The sequence below is a fragment of the Callorhinus ursinus genome, unplaced genomic scaffold (genome assembly GCF_003265705.2).
Source record: "Callorhinus ursinus isolate GAN/ISIS: 27379988/994484 unplaced genomic scaffold, GSC_fseal_2.0 scaffold4, whole genome shotgun sequence".
Lineage (NCBI taxonomy): Eukaryota > Metazoa > Chordata > Mammalia > Carnivora > Otariidae > Callorhinus > Callorhinus ursinus.
Genome location: NW_027397066.1, coordinates 69,853,134 through 69,875,304, shown reverse-complemented (window position 1 = coordinate 69,875,304; position 22,171 = coordinate 69,853,134). Strand labels below are relative to the sequence as shown.

At 37.3% G+C, this 22,171-nt stretch overlaps 1 protein-coding gene across 5 annotated transcripts in view; it reads left to right on the top strand.

Annotated features, from left to right (window-relative positions):
• The window catches only part of MAPK10 (mitogen-activated protein kinase 10), a 556,562-nt gene that overhangs the window by 221,023 nt on the left and 313,368 nt on the right, over nucleotides 1–22,171 (top strand). For 2 of the 5 annotated variants that reach the window (XM_073891885.1, XM_025887136.2), the window contains exons 1-2: nucleotides 12,136–12,557; nucleotides 17,528–17,642. The gene's annotated coding sequence lies outside the window, so the exon portion shown is untranslated. Of the gene's footprint in view, nucleotides 1–12,135; nucleotides 12,558–14,380; nucleotides 14,537–17,527; nucleotides 17,643–17,870; nucleotides 17,891–22,171 lie in introns of those variants that run through there. The other 3 variants (XM_073891886.1, XM_073891887.1, XM_025887134.2) reach the window with 3 other exon arrangements.

Sequence of the window (22,171 nt, the reverse complement as noted above, 5' to 3'; positions counted from 1 at the left end):
TGTGAGTCGAACTTAATTTCTGATTTGTCTACCACAAATTTATCACTGGAAGCTGTTGTAATTTCTTGGTGTTATTTGTGATAGTGAATAACCTGGCCCATGTTTGTGTTTCAAGTGTTCTTATTTGTGTTATAGATCTTTAGTCAGTGGCCTCTTCATTACTCTAGGCTGATTCCTTCTCTACATTCCTAGAAATTATCCACAAAATCCACTGCTGACTGTGCTGTGTGTATGTGTGTGAAAAGGAAAACTCACTTCTGTTTTTCTGTTTGAGTGTAATAAACACTCAAAATACTTCATGAGTCACTGTTATAACTTTGTGTGACCCTGACCAGTATACCACTGGTGTCACTTCTGATGCCAGATGTGTGGATTTTTCCCTCACAAAAGTGATTCTCTGACACCAACCTGTAATTCAATTCAATTCTGACACCAACTGGAGTTAGTGCAGACCCCACAGATTAAGGGCTCAGCCCATCAGACAAGCCCCCCTCTTTAGATACCGATCACAAGTAGTATGTTCCCAGGTTTCTCATGTCTAACTTGACTACAAATCAGAGGTTTCCATGACCCCCTCCTTGGATTCTATAATTTTCTAGAACAGCTCACAGAACTCAGGGAAACACATTTACCAGTAATGGTAAGCTCTCTGAATTCCATATCCTTGGGATTTTTATGGAGGCTTCATCACATAGGCATGATTGATCATTAACGTAATCTCCAGCCCATTTCCCCTTCCTAGGGTATAGAAGATGGGGCTGAAAGTTCCAAGCTTCTAATAATGGTTTAATCTTTCTGGTGACCAGCCATTACCCTGAAACCATCCAGAGCCTCCCGAGTCTCTTCATTAGAACAAAAGTCGCCCTCTCCTAAATCCCAGGAAATTCCACGAGGTTTGGGAGCTCTGTGCCAGGAATGGGTAGGGGGCAGGGAGAGAGGCAAAGACCAGTATATATGTTTCCTATTATTTTACAGTGTGCATTTCTAAGGTTTCCCCCAATCACCCCAGCTAGAGATAATCTTTTCCCCAAACTTCCATTGCTTTTTTCCCACTGCTCTACTGAATTAGCAGTTTTAAAAACCTTGCTTTATGATTATTCGTATTCATGTCTAGTAAAACATTGAGCCCCTTCAATGAGCAGAAGCAATATCTGAACAAGTTTGTCTTTACTGTGTACAGTAGATATTCAATGAGTATTTGTTGACTGGATGAATAGTTGTTTGTATTTGTGTGTGTGTATACATGCATTCATAATACCATTGCATTTCATTTCTATAGATGATGTTTCCAATAAAAGTATACAGCTGTGTTTGAAAGACTACTACCAATATCTTTTCTACATTGCCTACAGGAGGTGGGTTTTCAGTTTAGGGACTGTAGCTATTTGAAGAGACTGAAGCTTTGTCTTTTAGATTCACAGTTGGCTTAAAATCTTTGCTGAAAAAAGAGCAGTCACATTTTTTTATAGAGGAACATCAGGTGTTCTATTAGCTATTGCTATTTCTCAGCAGTTCACGGCCATGCCATGTTTTTATTTTTTTAAAGATTTTATTTATTTATTTGACAGAGAGAGAGAGACAGCAAGAGAAGGAACACAAGCAGGGGGAGAGGGAGAGGGAGAAACAGGCTCCCTGCAGGGAGCCCTATACTATGTGGGGACTTGATACGGGGAGGGGGGGATCGATGCACGGGCTCGATCCCAGGACCCTGAAATCATAACCTGAGCCAAAGGCAGATGCTTAATGACTGAGCCACCCAGGCGCCCCTCATGCCATGTTTTTAAAAAGCTGTGCTAACACTACATCTTAGAAGGGCTTCTTCTGTTTTCTTATTTGGGGGTTTCTCTGCTTCTGCTTAAAAGGTTATATTGCCCTAACTGCCGATTCTCCATATGCACCAAAAGGCAACAGTAACAATAGGACATAATTAGTGTTCTGATTGAGTGGGAGAAAAGACCTTCCTATTGGATGATACTCCTTTTATAACTTAAGTTCACTGGCATTTTTCCCCCTTAACCTCTCAATGTAGAGACATCTGTCAGATATGCGTGGATTTAAATCCTGACTCATCTAGTTTTTAATCATGTGATCTTGGACAAATTATTTAAACTCTCTTTATGTCATAATTTTCTTGCCCATAAAGTAGGGATAATAATCCTACCTACCTAATAAAAATCTGAAAAGAAAAATAAACCTTATGTGATGGGAGAGTAGTGAGGACTGTAGTGATATAGCATAAGCCCAAGCACACAGTGGATGATCAACAAATGTTAGTGAGATAATGATCAAGAGATGCCATGAGATTAGAGCTGATGTCTGTAAATGTAACCAAGTACCTGATACAGAGTATCCTTTCAATGGATAGTAGCTAAAATAATAACAAGGATGTCTATGATGATATTGGTGATAACAATGATAAAAATGGTAGCAACTATGAATTTATTATAAGGTAATATATATTAAATGACTTAGAAAGTCAGAACTGACTCTAGCAGTGGTTCCTATTCTCCCTGACTTATATTTTCATTTATAGGGCAAATGTTTGGTTTGGATCTTTTGCCTCATAAGACAATCTGGTTGAAGAGTTTCCATTTCTCCCAGTACTTTTCTTTCCCTTCAACTAGAATGTTATCTCTTTACTCTCATCCAAATATGATATATTTTTCCTTACTTTTAAGTCTATTCTCCTTAAATCCCAACTGTCCAAATTGTATTCATTGCTCAAGAATCATCTTAAGGCTCTCTTTTACATTTCTTATCATTATCATGTAATGTAGACCTAATATTTTATAGATGAAGAAACTATAATAGAGAGAGCTCCTGTCTGCCCAACTTCTCTTGGGTAGTTAGTTAGTCACTGTGGAATCAAAACTTAGATCTGCATTTTTATTGGACTGTGCTGCTTCTCAACAGATACAGGATTTGAGATCCATGTTTTCAGCAGGCATGCTCATGTGGAGGACTTCCCTCTCTAGAGATTTCATTGTTTTTAGCCTACATTTAGGGACTTATTTATAGATTTTTTTTTTCTTAAGTGGGTTAGTCTTGACTCTGCAGTAAGATAATGAGCTTATTTTTAATAGGTACCATCTCTTGGACTTCCTTTTTAAGTCTCTAACACATTGCTTTGTACTTATATGCTACTCAGTGATTTGCTGGTTGAATTGATTTTAATTAAATTATAAGAATATCACAGAGCTCCAATAATTGTACTATTTTTTTGCTTAGTCTTCTTGATTTGATTCTCTATTTCTTATGAAAGAGTATATCTCTGGATATCTGCTGACCAAGTGGTTGAGTTTTCTCTGGGAAATTTCCAGTGAGAATTGCTGATGTCTTGAATAGTTTCTCAAGTGTAGACTGGCAGGTAGGCTTAAATTCTTTCAAGTTTATTATTAGTTCTATAGTGCTGTTTCAACACTGCCAAGTACCATATGATCAATTGCATCTCCTCTTGTGTATATACTTTAAGAGCATCATCAAGCAACAGAAGATGAATGTTTCTGGGGCACTGGACAATGTCCATAGTTTTCAAAATTATATTAGGAAATTTAAATTTAAGTGTGGGTTGTATCTTTCTTGTTGCAGATAGATTCAGTTGAATGGTCAATATTTATTAAGGGGCTCTCATATGCCAATGGATGTGCCAGGCACAGTCATATACATTACTTAATTTGATTCTCACAAAAATTCTGTGAAGTGAATGTCATTCCATCTATTATGTCAATGCCTAAATTGGGAAATGGAGAGGCCATGTGATTTGTTCAATTTACACAGACAGGAAACAGCATAGCTACAATTTATTTATTTTTTTTAAAGATTTTATTTATTTATTTGACAGAGACAGAGACAGCGAGAGAGGGAACACAAGCAGGGGGAGTGGGAGAGGGAGAAGCAGGCTTCCCGCTGAGCAGGGAACCCGATGCGGGGCTCGATCCCAGGACCCCGGGATCTTGACCTGAGCCGAAGGCAGACGCTTAATGACTGAGCCACCCAGGTGCCCCCAGCATAGCTACAATTTAAACAAAATCTGTTGATGAATCCAATACCCTTTTCACTAACTATACATATTCCAAATAAGACTTAAAAGTATTTATATATTGTTTAAAAATTTAAAAAATATCCTATACATATACCAGATACATACTAAATTTATACTATCATCACTGCTCTACATGAATTTAGACAATTTTGAAAGTTGGATTCCTATTTTCCTGTCGTCCTCTTGAATATAACATTCCAATGAAGGTTAAATGGCATGCCTAGGATACTCAAAGAACTTTTTTTGGTTATAACTTGAAAATCCAGCAATTATAAGCTATATATACAAGTTTATGCTGATGATTATTTGGTTTAAAAATAGAAGACCAAATATACCAAAACCTGTAATGTATTATTAACTCTGATTACTACTCTTTTGGTCATCTGGTACTATAACCATCTGTTACTATTACTTATACTATTGTTCTATTGCACAGACCCAGGATTCACTAACTAATGAATGATTGCAAAAATCTTCTCCTATCATGTTTAAAAATAGGCTCTCTAATACTGGGAAATTTTGTTTAGTGGTGATAGAGGATCTGCATTTATTAAAAATATTAACCTTTTATTTTAAATTTTATTATGAAAGTTTGGGCTTGTATTTTCTCTCTTGGCCTGCCTCAGTGACCATCTTTTGAGCATTGTGATAGCAAGTCAGAATCAGAGGTGAGAATAGCCCTTTTAGAAATCCTACCATTGAGACAGAAAACATGGATGGACCTTAGGGTATCATGCTAAGTGAGGTAAGCCAGACAGAGAAAGACAAATACTGTAAGGTATCATTTAGAATTGGAACCTAAAAAAAAAAAAGGTTGAAGTCATAGAAACAGAGACTAGGAAAGTGGTTGTCAGGTGCTGGGGGATGGGGGCGGAGGGTAGAATAGGGCGAGATTGGTAAAAGGATACGTACACACTTTCAGTTCTAAGATGAGGTCTGAGGATCTAATGTGTAACATGTTAACTGTAGTTGATAACAGTATATTGTATGGTTAAAACTTGCTAAGAGAGTAGGTCTTGAGTGTTCTTACCACCGCCCCAAAGGTAAATACGATATGTGAGGTGATGGACGCAATAATTAACTTGATGAGGGGATCTTTTCACAATGTACATGTATATACCACATCATCACGTTGTATACCTTACATGTCTTACAGTTTTATTTGTCAAGTATACTTCAATAAAGCTGAAAAAATAAAAAGAATACCCTTTTAATGAAGATATGAATTGCTGCAAAGTGGTAAGAAGTTGAATTTCTAGACCAAACTAAAATATAATCCATGGTATCTTGATGCTTTGGTCATGTTTCTAAGGCATGGCAGTAAAGTAAGGGTAAGGAAAATTGGAATTGCTATGGCTGTGCATGGATTGAGGTGTGGATAAACGTGAGGATGTCTGGCAAGAGGAACGGTTTCTTTATCTCACAAACCAGCTTCTGCTGGAATCTAAGAAAAGGCATTTTTCTATTAGCATAGTTGTTCAAAAGACAAATACTCTAATTAGATTTTTTAAGCTGTTGCTACCTGAGGAAACTGAAGCTTCTTTGGTATTATTCATAACTAAAATTCCCCACCCCTCCTTTATTATTGTAAACTAAATCCAGACTTTCAAAAAAGTCTACCAGGATACTGAAAAGCTGTGTATAACTACTATTTTCTTTGTAGCAGATATTCTGCATTTACAAAGTATGTTTAACCACAAAGGGACGTAATTTGGCTCGTTATGGTGTTCTTAGTGAAAAAAAATGAATGCTTTTATAAACTTAATAAAAGTTGGTTCAAAGTACATTTTCTGCCATTGAATTCTAACAGTTGTGATCTATCCACTAGGAAAACCTTTCAGCAGACCAAGCTTATCTACTTTCTTTTGATGTGAATGCAGTTGTTTTCTGAATGTAAAATTGACTTTTAAGCAAGCAGATTATTAAAAGTGAGTGCAGCATGACACTGTATGTTTGTCAAACCCCATAGAACTGTACAATACAAAGAGTGAACCCTAATATAAACTATGGACTTCAATGGATAATAACATATCATTATTTGGTTCATCAATTGTAACAAACTTACCACACTGATACAAGATGTTAATAATAGGGGAAACTTTGTGGGGAGGGAAACAGAGTATGTGGGAATTCTCTGTACTTTTATGCTCAATTTTTCCATAAACCTAAAGCTGCTCTGAAATACAAAGTCTATTAATTAAAAAGAAAAATGATACTTCCTCCTTCTATGACACTGATCACAGTTTGCTCTCATTAGAAACCATTACTATTTTACTTTATTTTTTATTGAGGTGTAATTGACATGCGTTACATTCATTTCAGATGTACAATAAAATGATTTGTATATATTACAAAATAATCACCACGATAACTCCAGCCAACACTTATCACCATATATAGTTACAGAATTTTTTTTCTTCTGACAAGAACTTTTAAGATCTACTGTCTCAGCAACTCTCAAACATGCTATGCAATTATAGTCAGCATGCTGTACGTTACATCTCTATGACATTTATTTTATAACTGGAAGTTTATCCCTTTTGCCTCTCTTCACCCATTTCACCCACTCCCCACACCACCTCTGGCAACCACCAATCTGTTCTCTGTATCTATGAGTTTGGCTTTTTTTTTTTTTATTCCACATATAAGTGAGATCATATGTTATTTATCTTTCTTTGTCTGGCTTATTTCACTTAGCATAATGACCTCAAGGCCCATCCATGTTGTTGCAAGTGGCAAGATTTCATTCTGTTTTATGGCTGATTTATATATGCCACAATCCATTCATCCACTGATGGACACATAGGTTGTTTCCATGTCTTGGCTGTTGTAAACAATGCTGCAATGAACATGGTGGTGCAGATATCTTTTCAAGTTAGTGTCTTTGCTTTCTTCAGATAAATACCCAGAAGTGGAATTGCTGGATCATATGAAGAACCATTTTTTGAGTTCACCATCATGGCCATGGTAAGCTGTTGGCCTTGTGTTTCCCATCCAAACAGAATAATAAAAGATATTAATTATAAACTTCACTTGAGAATTTATTTTAAGATATAAATTTTGATTTAATTTTGAGAAATTTAGTTTTTTTTAAACTTCCAGTTTTCTCAGGGCTTTTAATTTAGTAATATGAAATACAATTTTCCAAAAGGGAGATATTGAATGCAGCATCTCTGAAACTTTTAAATTATGAAATAGTTTTGCAAAGGACTAGTGTTCCCCAAGTGGAAGCATCATGAAAAATACATGACTGACTCTCTGAGAGGAGACATTATTATATATCTTGACAGATATCTGAATCAACACTGACCCTCTGCATTCCCCACATATTTATTCACTCACCCAGTTCTACTGATTTATCTTTCATAATTTTGCTTGTGTTTACCAAACCATTTGCATCCTCTTGCCACCATCTTAATTCATGGCATAATAATCTAATTGTTGAAAGTGTAGCTAGGTGACACTCCTCTTTAGCAACACCACTGTTATAACTAATTCTTGACTTCTTCCTTTTGTAACTTTTGAAGCTGGGACCTTTAATTCTCATCTGAGGGTTCAAGTCCATTTTAGACTTTGGGATAGGTTGATCAACCTTCCTGGTTTGCCTGGGACCAAGGGGTTTCCTGGTATGTGGGACTTGTTAATACTTGGGAAGTTTCTGGCAAATGGGGATGAGTTGGTAACCCTACTCTAGGACCAATTTTGATAAGAGATCTTAGTGTAGTAGTTAGTTTTACTGCTAAGCCCCCATGAAGGCACTTGGACTTGGATTCAGAAATGGAATTGTTACTCCAATTTCACTGGCTTGATTCCTTTGTGTTCCCCGATTCCAGAGTCCCTTCCCATTTACTGTTTGGAAAGCCAGTTCATCAGTACCTTCATTCCCTCCAGAGTCTTGAGTCCTGACACTGAATGATAGTTCCTACAGCAGAACCTAAGGATCTGCTTCTTGCCGGGCTTCTCTGAAAAATCTGTTTTTTAATATCTGAATTCTTATTTCTTGTTTGTTAGGTAAACCTCAATTATCTGCTTCACTTTGGAGGGTTTGCTAGATCTCTTAAGATCCTATTGACACTGATTGTGGCTTTTCCTTTTGCTGGGTTTGCTTGGGTCTGCAAAATCAAGATTCAAGGTATGGGATCAGATTTGCAGGTTTAGTAGGAATTCTAACTTATTGCTCATAGCAATTTTCTTCTTCTTGGGAATTGGCTTATTATTATTTTTAAACAGTGGCTCAATTTACATAGAGTGAAATGCACTAATCTTAGGAATTACACTTTGAGGAATTCAGACAAATGCTTACACCTATGTAATAACTTACACGTCTATCAGGATGCAGAACATTTCATCACTACAAAAATTTCCCTTTCGCGCTCATCACAACGTCAAACTTGTGGCTCCCGCAAGCAGTCTTATTTCCATCACCATAGAACAATTTTGTTTGTTCTAGAACTTTATATAAATGGATTTATAAAGTAGATGCTCTTTTGTCTCATTTTTTTCCACTTAGCATGTTTTTGAGATTCATCGATGTTAGTGCATGTTTCAGTACTTCATTTTGAAAATGTAATATCACAAAGTTTTCATTTGTAAGTGAAAGGAGAGCTCCGTGTTTAGAGAACAAGAAGTATCCTGCAAGTCTTCAGTCCTACTGCAGTCTACAAACATGCTATTAAATAAATAAAGTTGTATATAAGAAATACTAGATACAACTCTGTGCTTTTGACAATAAAGAACTCACATTTATTTATTCACTTAAAACTTTTCTTTCAAAAACTTTTATGATTGATAGTACTGATAGAATTCAGGTCAGACTTCTAGATTAAATAGTTTCATTTGAATACCCTTTGAAAAGAGTTTAAGACAGTTAATGTTTAAATATTAAATTTGTAACAGAAGTTACCTGCTTTAATATTGGATATCTCAAAACTTAACACTCCATTATAATATTTGAGATAAAAATTTTGATAGCTGATAAAAGAATTATATAGCCTTACTGATCACCTACCAAGTGTAAGAAGATAGGACAGACTCCTGGAAAAGGGAACTTTCAGGGAAGACAATGAATACTAAGAAAGATTAAGTTACAGTCAAGTTTGAGGTAGGATATTACATAGTCATAAAATTAGAGTAATACAACATATAGTATGGTAAATAACAAATGAAAGGGAGGAGATACTTTTGTGGGAGTTCATGTGGTGGATACAACTATGCATAAGTAGAGTGCTTGCCAAATACAATGATGTCAGTAGGTATCTGTTCTTTTTCTTTCTCTCTTTTGACTAAAATTGTGCTCTGGGAGGGAAGGGAGGTTCTAAAACATACCGTGTTGGATTGAGAAATTGCAGTAGAGATTTACATTGGGATTATCTTTTGAGGGCTTTAAGTAAATAGTTTTTGTTTTATCCAATCAGGAATGGGATCTATTTAGTGTTGATTTTTTACTAACAGCCAACTTGTATTAAATGACCTAATTTGAGGAAATTAATTTTTCTATAGTGTATAGACTGGACCATTTTGATCATCTAAATATTACTGAAATGAGTAGGTTGAGAATTAAAGCTCTAAATAGTAAAATCCACCTCCAGATCCACAAGCAATGTTGGTATCTATTATTCTTGGTAAATTGTGCCATCAAGAATTGATACCTAATGGAAGAAAATGGTTGGTTTTAACCTATTCGTAGTTGACATTCTTTTTTATTGCTGAATAGTATACCATTATATGAATATATCACAATTTGCTTGTTCATTGTCCTGTATATACTTTGAGTTGTTTCTAATTTTTACCAATTACAAATAAAGCTTGCATACACATTTATGTACAGGTTTTTTTTTTTTAATGAAATATGTTTCTATTCTCTTGGGTGACTATCTATGAATAGAATTGTTGAGTCATACTGTAGGTATATGTTTATCATTAAAAAAACCCTGACAAACCATTTCCCAAAGTAGTTTTACCATTTTATACTCACACCATTAATGAAGGAGAGTTCTGGTTCTCTATATCTTAGCCAATATTTGGAGTTGTTAGTCATTTTTAATTTTGGCCATTTTTATGGGTGTAAAATGGCATTGATTGCAGTTTTAATTTGCATTTCTCTGATGACTAATGACACTGAACACTTTTTAATGTACTTATCGACCATTTATAAATCTCCCTTGTCAAGTGCCTGCTCAAGACTGACCATTAAATGCAATTGTTTGCTTTTATCATTGAGTTGTAGGATATTTTTATATAATCTAGAATTCGTATTTGAATTTGTGAGTATCATATAATAGTGTCAAGAATATTTTCAGATGTTTATCAAGACTATTTTCTTCTGGTCTGTGGCTTGTCTCTTTCATTTTCTTAATGGTGAGTTGGATAAGTGGAAGCTTTTAATTTTGATCAAGTCTATTTTTTTCTATTATGGTGCTTTCTGTGTCCTAAGAAATCTTTGCCTCCTCCAAGATCAGAAAGTTATTTTCCTTCTAAAAGATGTATTTTATTCTAATAGCTTTATAAATTTTTTCTTTTATGTTTCAGTGTATAATATATCTCTAATTTTTGTGTTTGCAATGTGAGGTAAGAGTTGTGTTCATTTTTTTCTTTGTTGATATCCAGTTATTAAAAATTGACTTTTACTGTCAAAGCTTAGAATATAATAACTTAAAAGCCTGAATGCTAATTATATTGTACTATAAAGTTGTTTGGCTAATCAACATATTTTTGCTTGAGACATAGTTTTCTTGTAGGTAGAACCATTGCCAAGACTAACAGTAATCAACTGATTCCTGTTGAACTTGAAATTAGAGTAAAGCAACACCCAAAACCTTGCCTTGGCCAATAGATTAAAAAGACAGAAAAACTCATGTAAGACGTTTGTTCTAGAGTCCCTCCTGAATAAAATAGCAGCAACAACAATGAAAACAAAACCTGATGTAGTCCCACACAGTTTTATGATGTTTTAGTGTCTACGATCACTGCTTGGTTTATATCTGTTGCATATTATATCTTTTCTGTTTTCTGTTATCTTCTGGAAGAAGCTCTTTATTCATGTAAATATGCTAGTTCTAAAACAATGCACAATGGTATAAAACTCAGCATTACTTGGTTTCAATGGACAGAAACCCACCACAAAGTTCTTCAAGAAAAAAGGACTTTGGTTAGATAATGTTACTTGAGAAGTCCAAGGGCTGAGGCTGCTTGGGCCAAATGTGAATTGAAAATTTTCCTTATGTAAAGAAAGTATTTTAAAAAGGTTAAAAGAATTTGGTAATTTTTTAAAATAGTGGAAGTGGTTAATTCCCCTCATCCTAAAAAAAAGTATTATTTGTAGATGCTAAAACTGTATGGAGACTTAAAAATATACTCTAACAGTCAAAAGCAGGGCAATTTACTTACATAAAATAGAGATATTTGCCCCCAATAGTAATAATACAGTTTGTATCGGTTTTCCAGAGAATAATCTGCAATAATAATAATAAAAAAGAACCCCTGGTTTGTTAACTCAGATTAACGGTATTTTTTCCCCACATTCTAACTGCAGTCGAAGAATCAGTTTGTTGAGTTTGGTGTAGTGGGTATTTATTTATGATTTTTATAAAACCCAAGGAACCAGAGCGGAGGAACAGTGCTGTGCAAATGACCTCTGGGGTCCAGCTGGGACTCAGATGCTCACTTCTCTGCTGAGGTTATTACCATCCCTGTTTGTTTTGACATTTAGACTACAAGTCTCACTTTGTGCTGTTTGCAAAAAGCGGAGCTAGTTGAAAAGCAGCGATTGACGGTATTTCTCACGGTGTTTTGGTCTGCGGGCGTTTGTTCCTTAGCCCTGCTGTGCACAGGGCCGGGGCTGCATGGAGCGGATTGTTTCTCGCGGTTGTGCCAACGGGCTGCTGATGTAGTTCCTGAGAGTGGCGGCCAACGAACCCCATTCCTTTCCATTTTGCTTGGTCCTCATTTCGCCGGAAAACACAGTAGCTGTAGCCGCACATAGACTTTTTCCTCTTTCCCTTTCCCCCGCTCACCCCTCCCTGGACCTCTCTGGGCTTTGACGTCATGTGTGCTCCTTTCGGTTGCCATAGCAATCCGATTCCCCAAGCCCTCTGTCGGTCTCCTCTGGTAGGTTCCACAATGGTACAGGCAGCATCACGCTGCACAATGGTTTCCAGGCAGTGAAAGAGGGTGATTCAGCAAGCCACTCTTCTTCTTTTTTTTTAAAAAACCTCCCCTTCCTTTTTCATTTTTATGGGGGTGGGTGGTGCTTGTTATATGCTTACCTTTTTCTTTTCTTTTTTCATTTTTACAATTTTCCTTTTTTCTCCTCACCCCTCAATTCCTAGGGGCTCGAGTGACTTTAAGATTGGGTTTTCGTGGAAATCACCTGTCTATCATTAATTTTAAACAATTTCCCCACCTCCAAAGAATCTATTCCTTATTACAATTTGGAATGTGTTAATGAAAAACAAATAGGGAGGATTTCTGGGGCAAACACTGCTGGATCAGGATCGTAGTTCTCAAGCACGGAATGGTAGGTGGCTCTTTGCTCCTTCTGGGTTCTAACCTGTTTTTTGGAGGGTGGGGTGATGCCTATTGATTGCTCCTGGTGGGGTGGGAGCGCGAGCATGGGAAAAGTGGGAGAGATGGGATGGAAAGCAGGTTCATGAAGTGAAGTACCTCGGAGGCAAGAAGCCACCAGCCTTTCCTTCTGTGTGGAGCATCTCTCCCCAGACTTGGGCGTGTGGAAACCTTCCTGTTTGGAGTGAGGGTTGGCAGAGGGTGGGAGGGAGATTTCTTATTGTGACCAGGGGTTTTTAGACCAATGCAGAGCTACAGAAGGGAAGAGAAAAACAGCGGGGGAGAGAGGGATAGAAGGGGGGGTGGAGAGAGAGAGAGAGAAAGAAGCAGAGAGACAGCGAACAGCTGTGCTTGTTAGAAGTGCTGACCTCAGTCTTATATCTAAGAAATGCTCTGGGTTCCATAAAACATTAAAAAATCATGTCCTTACGTGTGTGTTTATGTTTACTTCCTGAGAGGTGTAATTTAAATAAATATTTTGGAACATATTTATTTTTAGTAGGGAATGGTATTTATATATTTTAGTTGCAAAACTGATGACGTTACTCTTGCAGAGACATTCTAGGCTAAATTCAGGCCGGGGAGAGGACCACAGGACAGGGGTCAGGTTAGAGATGAGAGGAAACATTGGCACTGCAGTCGCATAGGTAAGGGGTCCCTTTAAGAAGGTGATCTCCTAGTCACAGCAGGCAGCATTTTTTTTTTTTTAATGGCAGAATTCCCATATTCTGTGCTGGGATACCATGTCCCCTAGAAATGTCAGAGCTCTTTTGGGAAAAAAAGAATATCAGAAACGAGCACGGCAATATACTTATCAGAATTTATGTCTTTGTGCCTGCAGCAAAATAAATGTGATTTATTGGAAAATGTTCAAGTACATCAAGGTTAGAGATATTTCAAGAAAAAACTATATATGTATTTTTTTCCCTCTACCTTTCAATCTAGAGACTGTCTCTGCTTTTACCTTCTAACACATAACTTCCTAGGTACTGCCATTTAGCTGCAGAAAAAGAATGGCTTGTCCCATGGCAGGAGGCTCCAAAGGAAGCACAGGGTTGTTTACATGGGCTGTCTTTGCTGCAGAGCCCGACAGGGACTGTACAGCAGCCCTGCGTGCTGCTGGGGTGTTCACGGTAACTTTTATGAACAAACCAGAAAGAGGCAGGCTAAGTCATGGGACAGGCCACAGTTCAGATGGAAGGAAAATAAGTGCACTCAGCGTTGATAGCCCAAGGTCCAATTTCTCCCTCTGTCCCTCGTCTGCTAGCTGTCAGACCCTGGAAGATCTCACGGAATGCTGATCAACGTATCAAAAATGGTTGCAGCCTCTCAGAGAGGCTTCTGTACACATTCTACCTTAGGTGAGCCTACATGTTGTCAATACAAATAGTGATACTCATGAATGAGCTCAGAAGCTTCTGACTCTACTTCGGAACCGTTGGATTTTAGGGGCCAGACAGCTTGGATAGAGCAGTTTTGTTGCCTCTGGCACGTATTCCCTTTCCTGCCTCCATCTCACTCTTAATTGACATAAAGTACTGGGCTAGCTTATTTTATTACACAGAGCAAACTGGATTTTCTCTTCCCCATAACGGAACTAGCAAATCAGATGACAAAGGTGGTATGACCTTAGATATGAAAGAGTCTTCGTGCTTCCTCATCTGCACATCACTCCCTCCTGTTGTAGAGTAGCTTTAATTTGACAGGCTCCTGGTGTTACAGAATCTTTGCAGTTCTGGTAAAAAAAAAAAATTCTTGATGATGAGGCAGTAAGAAATCATATGTAGAGTGGAAAAATCAGCTGCCTCCAGCTTCCTGCTTGCTTGCCCCAGAACAGCATCTGCTGCTGGGAGGAGTGTGTTTGTCATGCTGGAAGGGGATGTTTGTGAACAGATCCCAGAGGGACCGAGTGTGTTTTGCTGTCATTGTCTGGTACGTCTGCACTTACTAGTATTTAATGGTTTTATAGGACGTGGTCAATGTTTTTCAAGGTTAGAATGAACTGAGACTTCGATTGTGGGTGCTATAAAATAAATGTATATTTTTAAGTTGCAGGAAAATTCATAGGATTTCCCTGGTTAGTATATCTTATAGGGATATCATAAGCAAAAGGGATCTGCCTAACCTCAGTAATGTGAAAAAGCCTCCCATGTTGAAAGGCAAAGCATCCCATATTTAAAGGTTTTTTTTTTTTCCTAAGTTTTATTGTGGCTTTATGTATATGAATCTATGTCTTCGGATGTAATCTTAGTGAAAAGGTCTTTTAATACTGATGATAAAAATAAAGACAAATTGGGAGCTTTCTTGTTTGTTAAACATGGGGGGGCAGGTGCTCTCCCTTCCTGCTCTAGTTCTGGCCTCAGGTCACATTTGGAGCTAAAAGACTTTGCCTGGAATTGGTGTCTGCAAATCCAATGATAGCTTAGTTGCTTATGAGAATAATGGGTCTCAAATCAAGGGAGTCTTCCTTCAATTAGAAGAGGAAATAAACAAATTGACCCTTAAAAGTCCTTCTCCATTGCGTTTACTATTTTCTCTTACAGTCTCCTTTAACCTTTTGGTTGGACATTGCAACACTTAAGCAAAAAGAGGCACAAAGTGTCTAATTATGACAGAAAGAGTACAATGCTGTATTTGCTGCAGGCTGAGTATTTCCTCCCCACCACACATGCATCTCTCACACCTTCTTCTGAGGACCATGGACTTGGATAAAGTTGGGCCTGTAGACTACTGGGGGAATGCTTATTGGTAAACGAGACCAAGATCCGTTTATTTCTTTTGTATATTAAATATGTTTATTGCATTATATAAGTCTGAGATGAGGCACTGCTGCTGATTCAGATAAAAGATCATGCTGCATATTGATTTTCTCTTTGAAAGAGAAAATGTAATTGAGAATTGGAGCTTGAATTTTAGAAATTTACCTATCTGTACATATTTTCATAGCAAAGTTTTAAGGTTTTGACTGAAGATTTTTCAGTTTGAGTACATTTTATCCTTATGAGAAAATCAAGGCAAAGAGGGGGAAAGTGAAAAATCTGCATGTTTTCGGTACTATCCTACGCCCCTCCCCCGTTTCTTGTTGTGAATCTTGGTAGAAACTCTAAATGGAGAACTCAGGTGATACTGAAAATTCTTAAATCAAAAGAAGCATTTTGGTATGAGAAGTGGACTACATATTTATACTTATTTTTGGTAAAGAATTTTTCTAGTTGAATTGATGTTTTGGATCCATGATAAGCCACGATAGTCTTTCTTATGGCTCTTATCTCTGAGATGTGAAAGCCATGGGCTTATAGAGCTAACGCTCCTAGGAATGGAAATTAAAGTTTTGAGTGGAAAAAGAGAAGACTGAATGTTCCTTAGTAGCATTCCTACCCTACAGTTGCTCTGAAATCCCATATGGTGTGCAGGTGTAAAGTGGAGTTCCCCTATAGGGCCATCAGGCATTTGCAGAGTGGCCTGTTCAGTAATAAACAAGATTTTTGTTACAGTGTGTGTGTGTGTGTGTGTGTGTGTGTGTGTGTGTGTGTGTGTTGTAGAAAGCAGGAAAAAAAATGCAACCTCCCAGCAGTGACTTAAAAAAGTACTAGAAATTCATTTTAGTGACTTCTCTTCCTAGAAGTAGAACCACCTCCTGGATTTTGGATGTTAACCTTGCCTGCGTGCTCCACGTGCTTCCTGAAAATGAGTTTCTTCAAGTAATTGTCCTCTTCTCATACATTGGAAAGAGGATCTGAAAGCACTGATAGTGAAGTGAAAGCTCTTAGGCCCATTTATTTGGCAAGATTTATTCAGTAACTGTACTTCCGCTGTCATAGCACTTATCACACAATACAGTAATGGCCTATTCCTGTTTCCTGTGTTCTCTATGAAAGTATAATCTCTCAGGTACTGACTGTGTCTGTTTGGCCCATTGTGGGGACACAATAAATATGCCTTGGATGAATGTCTCCCCTGTACAGAGTTCTCTGCTAAGTGCAATGGAAGGAAGAGTTTGGAGCCATTTAGGGAGATGAGGTTAAATAAAGATGGTGTATAATCAAGGACTCTATTAGTAATTTGACAAGAAATATGACAGGAATTCAGAAGAGAAGGAAATACATGTGACACTGGAGGCCACATTGGGATGTCTGGGCAGCAGGAGGGTGTGGTGGGAAAAGAATTCCTAGTAGAAAGTTGTAAGCACCCGGCCAGGAAAGGGACTCTTAGTTGGAGCAGAGAGGAGGTTTACTTTCAGTATGGTGAGCATACCTTCCAAAATTCTAGAAATAAAAACTTATGGTTCGATAATGGGTAGAGCACTGAAAATTGGCAAATCTTGGAGAATCTGGTCCAATATAATCTCAAAAAGGAACAGTAACAGATTGAAGTTACAAACCTATTTTTGTAACTAGATCAGATTATGGGAAAGCATACATACAAGTCTGTTTCCAGCTTCAGACCAACTTCAGTTTAGTTTTATTCTGTTTCACATACTTCAGAGGTTTTTGAACTTCTCCTCCTCTTTTTATTAGTAAGTATGTTACCCATCATTCCAATGAAATCTTACATGAAAAGCAAACTATGTAAACATGCAACAGTGAAGCTGTCCCAGTTGAAACTGAGTAGTGTGCCTTGTATCTCAAAACCAAATCCATATCACAAAGTCAAATACCATCCCAAGTAAAGTAATAATTATTAATTGGGCTTGTGTTTAGATTTTGAAATATCCAGCTACCCTGGTGTTGGTGACACCAAAGTTCTTGTGCTTGTGATACGTTGGAACAGAGTGAACTAACTTCGGATGTTTTATTCCCTCATCCTGTGTCCCATCACTCATTTTCAATGGTCTTTGTCGGTCTTTTGGTTTCCTAAATGCAGATGAAATTCCCATGTAAGTGTTAAAAACAAATTCATTCTGTGTTTTCACTTTGATTTTAGGCCAGCGTGAGGAACACCAACGGCAGGACCATCTCAGATCTTCGTTATGGCAACTCATGCAAGAAGCTGTTGAATTAGAACCATTTCCTATAGATGAGAAACCATACAAGCAGTGGTGAGTCACAAATTTAGAAATGTTCCTTAGCAGAAAACATGTGATCTCCATAACCGCTTTAAATATTGCATGGGATTTAGTGTATGGATCTGAAGAAATACTGCTCCAAATAATTTCAGCTAAAGAAATGAAAATCAACAGGACAGAATGTTTAACTGGTGATGCCACATAGAGCAGCATGAAGCCTTGAGGTGCAAGGGTGCATTGAGAAACAGCACAACGCTACTGGCCTGCATGATACCAGTCTGGTAAGATAGCTGTAATGAACAATTTCATGCGCCTGAGTAACAGTTGGTAACAGTGTTTTTCAGTGGCTTTTATTATTTACAACATAATTCTGCATTTTATCAGTTCATCCCCTCTGGTAGAAGAATTGGTTCTGAGCTGTTATAATGCTCAGTACCTTTCAGGAATACACATACAAGCACACTCCTATGTAAATATATAGAAGTATATAAAGAATGTATATAATATATATGTTAACATAACATTTAGAACCTTGGAAATAGGGGAGAGAAATCATAGCACAGTTTTATAAAACTCAGTTCATAGACATTTACCCTACAAATCCTTTTGCCTAATACAACAATATTAAAAGTAGATCCAGTTTCTCTGCTAGTTGGAATAATTTTGAAAACGTATTATTTTATAAAAATATCAGCACACACAGGCAGAATATTTTTTTAATCAAATACTTGATGCTTTATAGTCACCAAAGTCAATAATCAATAGACTCTGGCAGAGATGAACCAGTTATAATCTGTCAAATAACTTCTTTGAGAAATAGCTCATGACAGTGGTGCTTGTAAGACTTCCAAAAGAAGCTGTTTTGAATAGTGATCAATACATCTCTTTCATTTGCTTAGTGACTCATATAATGCTGGGTAGGTAGGCTGTCTTGTGAATTAATGCATAAACTGTAACTACAGAAGACTGATGAAATTAACCCTGTACTTATTTCACGTCATGATTTTCATTATAGTCTGCTTACAGTGCTACTGAGAAAGTAGATATAATAGTCATCACTATGCTGTGCTTAATCAACATGTATTAAATGCATGTTTGTTATAAAAGAGAATAGCATGTTGCCAATAATCAACCATCATGGATCTAAAGTAAGGGCAATTTTATATGGATGAATGTTAATATTTTGAGTTATGTGCCACTTCCAGTGATATGGAAAACATATATTGCCCCATCTTAAACATTTATTCATTAAGCAAACATTTGTTGAGAATCTATGATGTAGACAGTATCTTTAACTCTTGGGATAGATGAAAGAGATTGTACCTGCCTTAAAGGAGCTTTCAGTCTAAAGAGTATAGTACTTATGATAAAATGTGCCATTAATTAGGGGAGATCTATTCAAAGAGTGTGGTACTGAAACAGGGTTGTTAAATGGGTAGACTTAGGGTGCTAACGGAAGTGCAGCAGAGGAGAGTCTAATATAGATGGCATGGGGAATTGTCAAGGAGGACTTCCCAAAGGAAGTGATATGTTAACTGGGTGTTAAGGATAATAAAAAGTAACCAGAGGAAGGGGAGCAGTGGGAATATTTTCCAAGGGTCCAGAGGCTTGGCAGAGTATGATTTTTTGTGAGTGCTATGTGTCATTTACTGTGCCAGGGCATAAGTGGGAATGGTAGAAATGAAGTTGCTTTCAGATTCTAGTATACAAGTTTAAGAGCTTCTTTCAGATAAATATCAAGGAAAGGAACTACTGAATTTGGGGGTGTGTGCACATTCAGTTTTTCTAAATAATGCCAGAATATTGTCCCCAAGCAGTTATATCGGTTTACACTCTCATCAGCAATATAAGAGAAGTTTTATACCCCACCAACATTTGATTTATAAGTTCTTAAATTTTGCTTATAGGGTGGGTACTTAGTTGTACTCATAGAAGTATTAATTGGCTTTTTGTTGATTACTAATGAAGAAGAACATGTTTTCATTTTTTTTAAAGATTTTATTTATTTATTTGACAGAGAGAGACACAGTGAGAGAGGGAACACAAGCAGGGGGAGTGGGAGAAGGAGAAGCAGGCTTCCTGCCGAGCTGGGAGCCCGATGCGGGGCTCTATCCCAGGACCCTGGGGTCATGACCTGAGCCGAAGGCAGATGCTTGACGACTGAGCCACCCAGGCGCCCCGAACATCTTTTCATTTTTTATCGGCCGTTTTATTTTCCTCTTTTGTGAAGTACCTGCTCAAGTGTTTATGAGATTTGTCTTTCAAAATAATAACTAGCATTTATTTAACATAATAAAGCATTGTGCTAAGCACTTTGCAAGCATTTTATCTTCATATCATCCCTATGATTTACAGATAAGTAAATTCAGGTTTAGAGAGGTTAAATAACTTGCTAACAGTCACACAGCTAAGAAGCACTGGGCTTTAGTATTCAATCGCAGGGCTTTCTGACTCCAGACTTCTTCAATGTTTTGGATAGTGTTTGGAGGAAGATTAGATTGGAGCCAGAGAGAACACCTAAGGTGTTATTGCAAGAATCCAGTTAAAAAATCATAGGGACATAAACCAAAGAATCACCAGTAAAACATAAGTACAAAGCAACTGGACTCAGTAATGAATGTCATGGGTGAAGAAGAGGCAGGATATATAAAAAGTCTCAAGTTTTAATACCTGTTGGCTAGGTAGAGTCAATATTAGTAATATAATGAATATTTATATTCCAGGTGTTGTGGTAGGTTTTAAAAATTATGATTCCATGATTCAGTACAAAATGAATTTAGTTCAGGGGACCATAAAATTTAGGGTAAAGAGACCACAGTGTTTATTTGGGTCACCTCTTCACTGTTTTAAAATGCGGAACTTGGTGTGAAAAGAGGTTTAAGTGCCTTGTTTAAGATCACATATTACTAAGTGTCAGATTAAGAATAGATAGCAGGCCTGCAAAGAGTACAAAGGAGTAACAACTTTGCTGATTTTTAAATTAATAAGTGAAAATACAATCAACTTACTTTATCTGCTGAACATTTTTTTTAAGTCAGTTGCCTCGGGGTGCCTGGGTGGCTCAGTTGGTTGAGCGACTGCCTTCGGCTCAGGTCATGATCCAGGAGTCCCTGGATTGAGTCCCGCATCAGGCTCCCTGCTTGGCAGAGAGTCTGCTTCTCCCTCTGACCCTCCCCCCTCTCATGTGCTCTCTCTCTCTCTCTCTCATTCTCTCTCTCTCAAATAAAAAAAAAATCTTTAGTCAGTTGCCTCATCATCATTGTTAGCAGAATTTATTTAATATGGCCTAGAATGTTATCTTCTTGCCCATGATTCTACCAGTGAAAGGAGAGATCTGATTTGCAGTTGTTACCATGTAACTGCCCGACTTACTTTGATATACTCCATTGGCTATGTAATAAATTCCCTTCTCCTTAACATATACCATATTCCCATCCACCCCCATTTTAGGAACTGATGATCTTTTGAATTACTTGGGGACGCTAATGTGCTTCATTCTCATAACACACACTCAAGTGTTTCTTACCTCTGTGATTTACTTCATACTGTCTATCCTGCCTATATTCACTCCACCCAACCTTTACTTAGTCATTAGCCATCTTTTAAGACCTTTGCAGACCAACAGCATGGGCACCATCTGGGGCTTGATGGAAAAGCAGTATCTCAAATCCCACCCAGATCTCTGGACTCTGAATCTTTCAAACAAGATTCTCAGATGATTTAAACTTGGAGAGGTACTGCTGAGACTCACTCTAGACTTCATTAGGTGTTATCTCCTTCCAGAAACGTTTCTTGACTCCTTCCAGTGGGCATTCCTTCCTAGTGTTCTCACAGTAGCCTAGGCATATCTATCTCATTGCATTACCATGATGTTTTATTAGTTTATGTATCTGTCTCTGCAACTTAGTTTATGAGTAATTTGATCCAGATCTAATTATCTTTGAGTTTTCCATGCCTAGCACAGTGCCTGATACATGGTAACATTATACAAATGTTTGTTGAATGATGGTTTGATGAAAGAATGAGAAATGAGCAAGAGATAGACACATGAAAAGATAGAAACAGGCAGAAAAGAGAAAATCACAAGGAGAAAAGACACACAGCCAAAGGGACTACATAGAGAAATAACTAGACTACAAAAAAATTATACCTGTGGATACAGTCTGGAAAGCAGCCTGACAGGGAGTCTACAGTCTTATTTAAGTAGATTGAGTGATAAATGTGAATATTGTTGGCCAACTCCCCCCAGAAGCAAAGAATACCTTAATTACTCATATAAGAATGGTATAATTTTATTGTCATTGTTTTTGTTGAGTAAATTTTGTCAAAATTTGTTTTACTTTCCTAAACAAAGTGTTCTACTTAACTAGTCAGAGACTATTCAGAATGTTGTGTGAAAGTGGATAGAGGATGAAGGTTTGTTTTGAAGCTGTGGAGACAGAAATAAGAGACCAGTGAGTAGAAAGTAGGCATCATACATAAGAGACCTTTCTGATGATTAGAACTATTTGCAAGTCTGTGCTTTTAGAAGAACAGTGAATTTTCCAGCATTGCAAGCATTT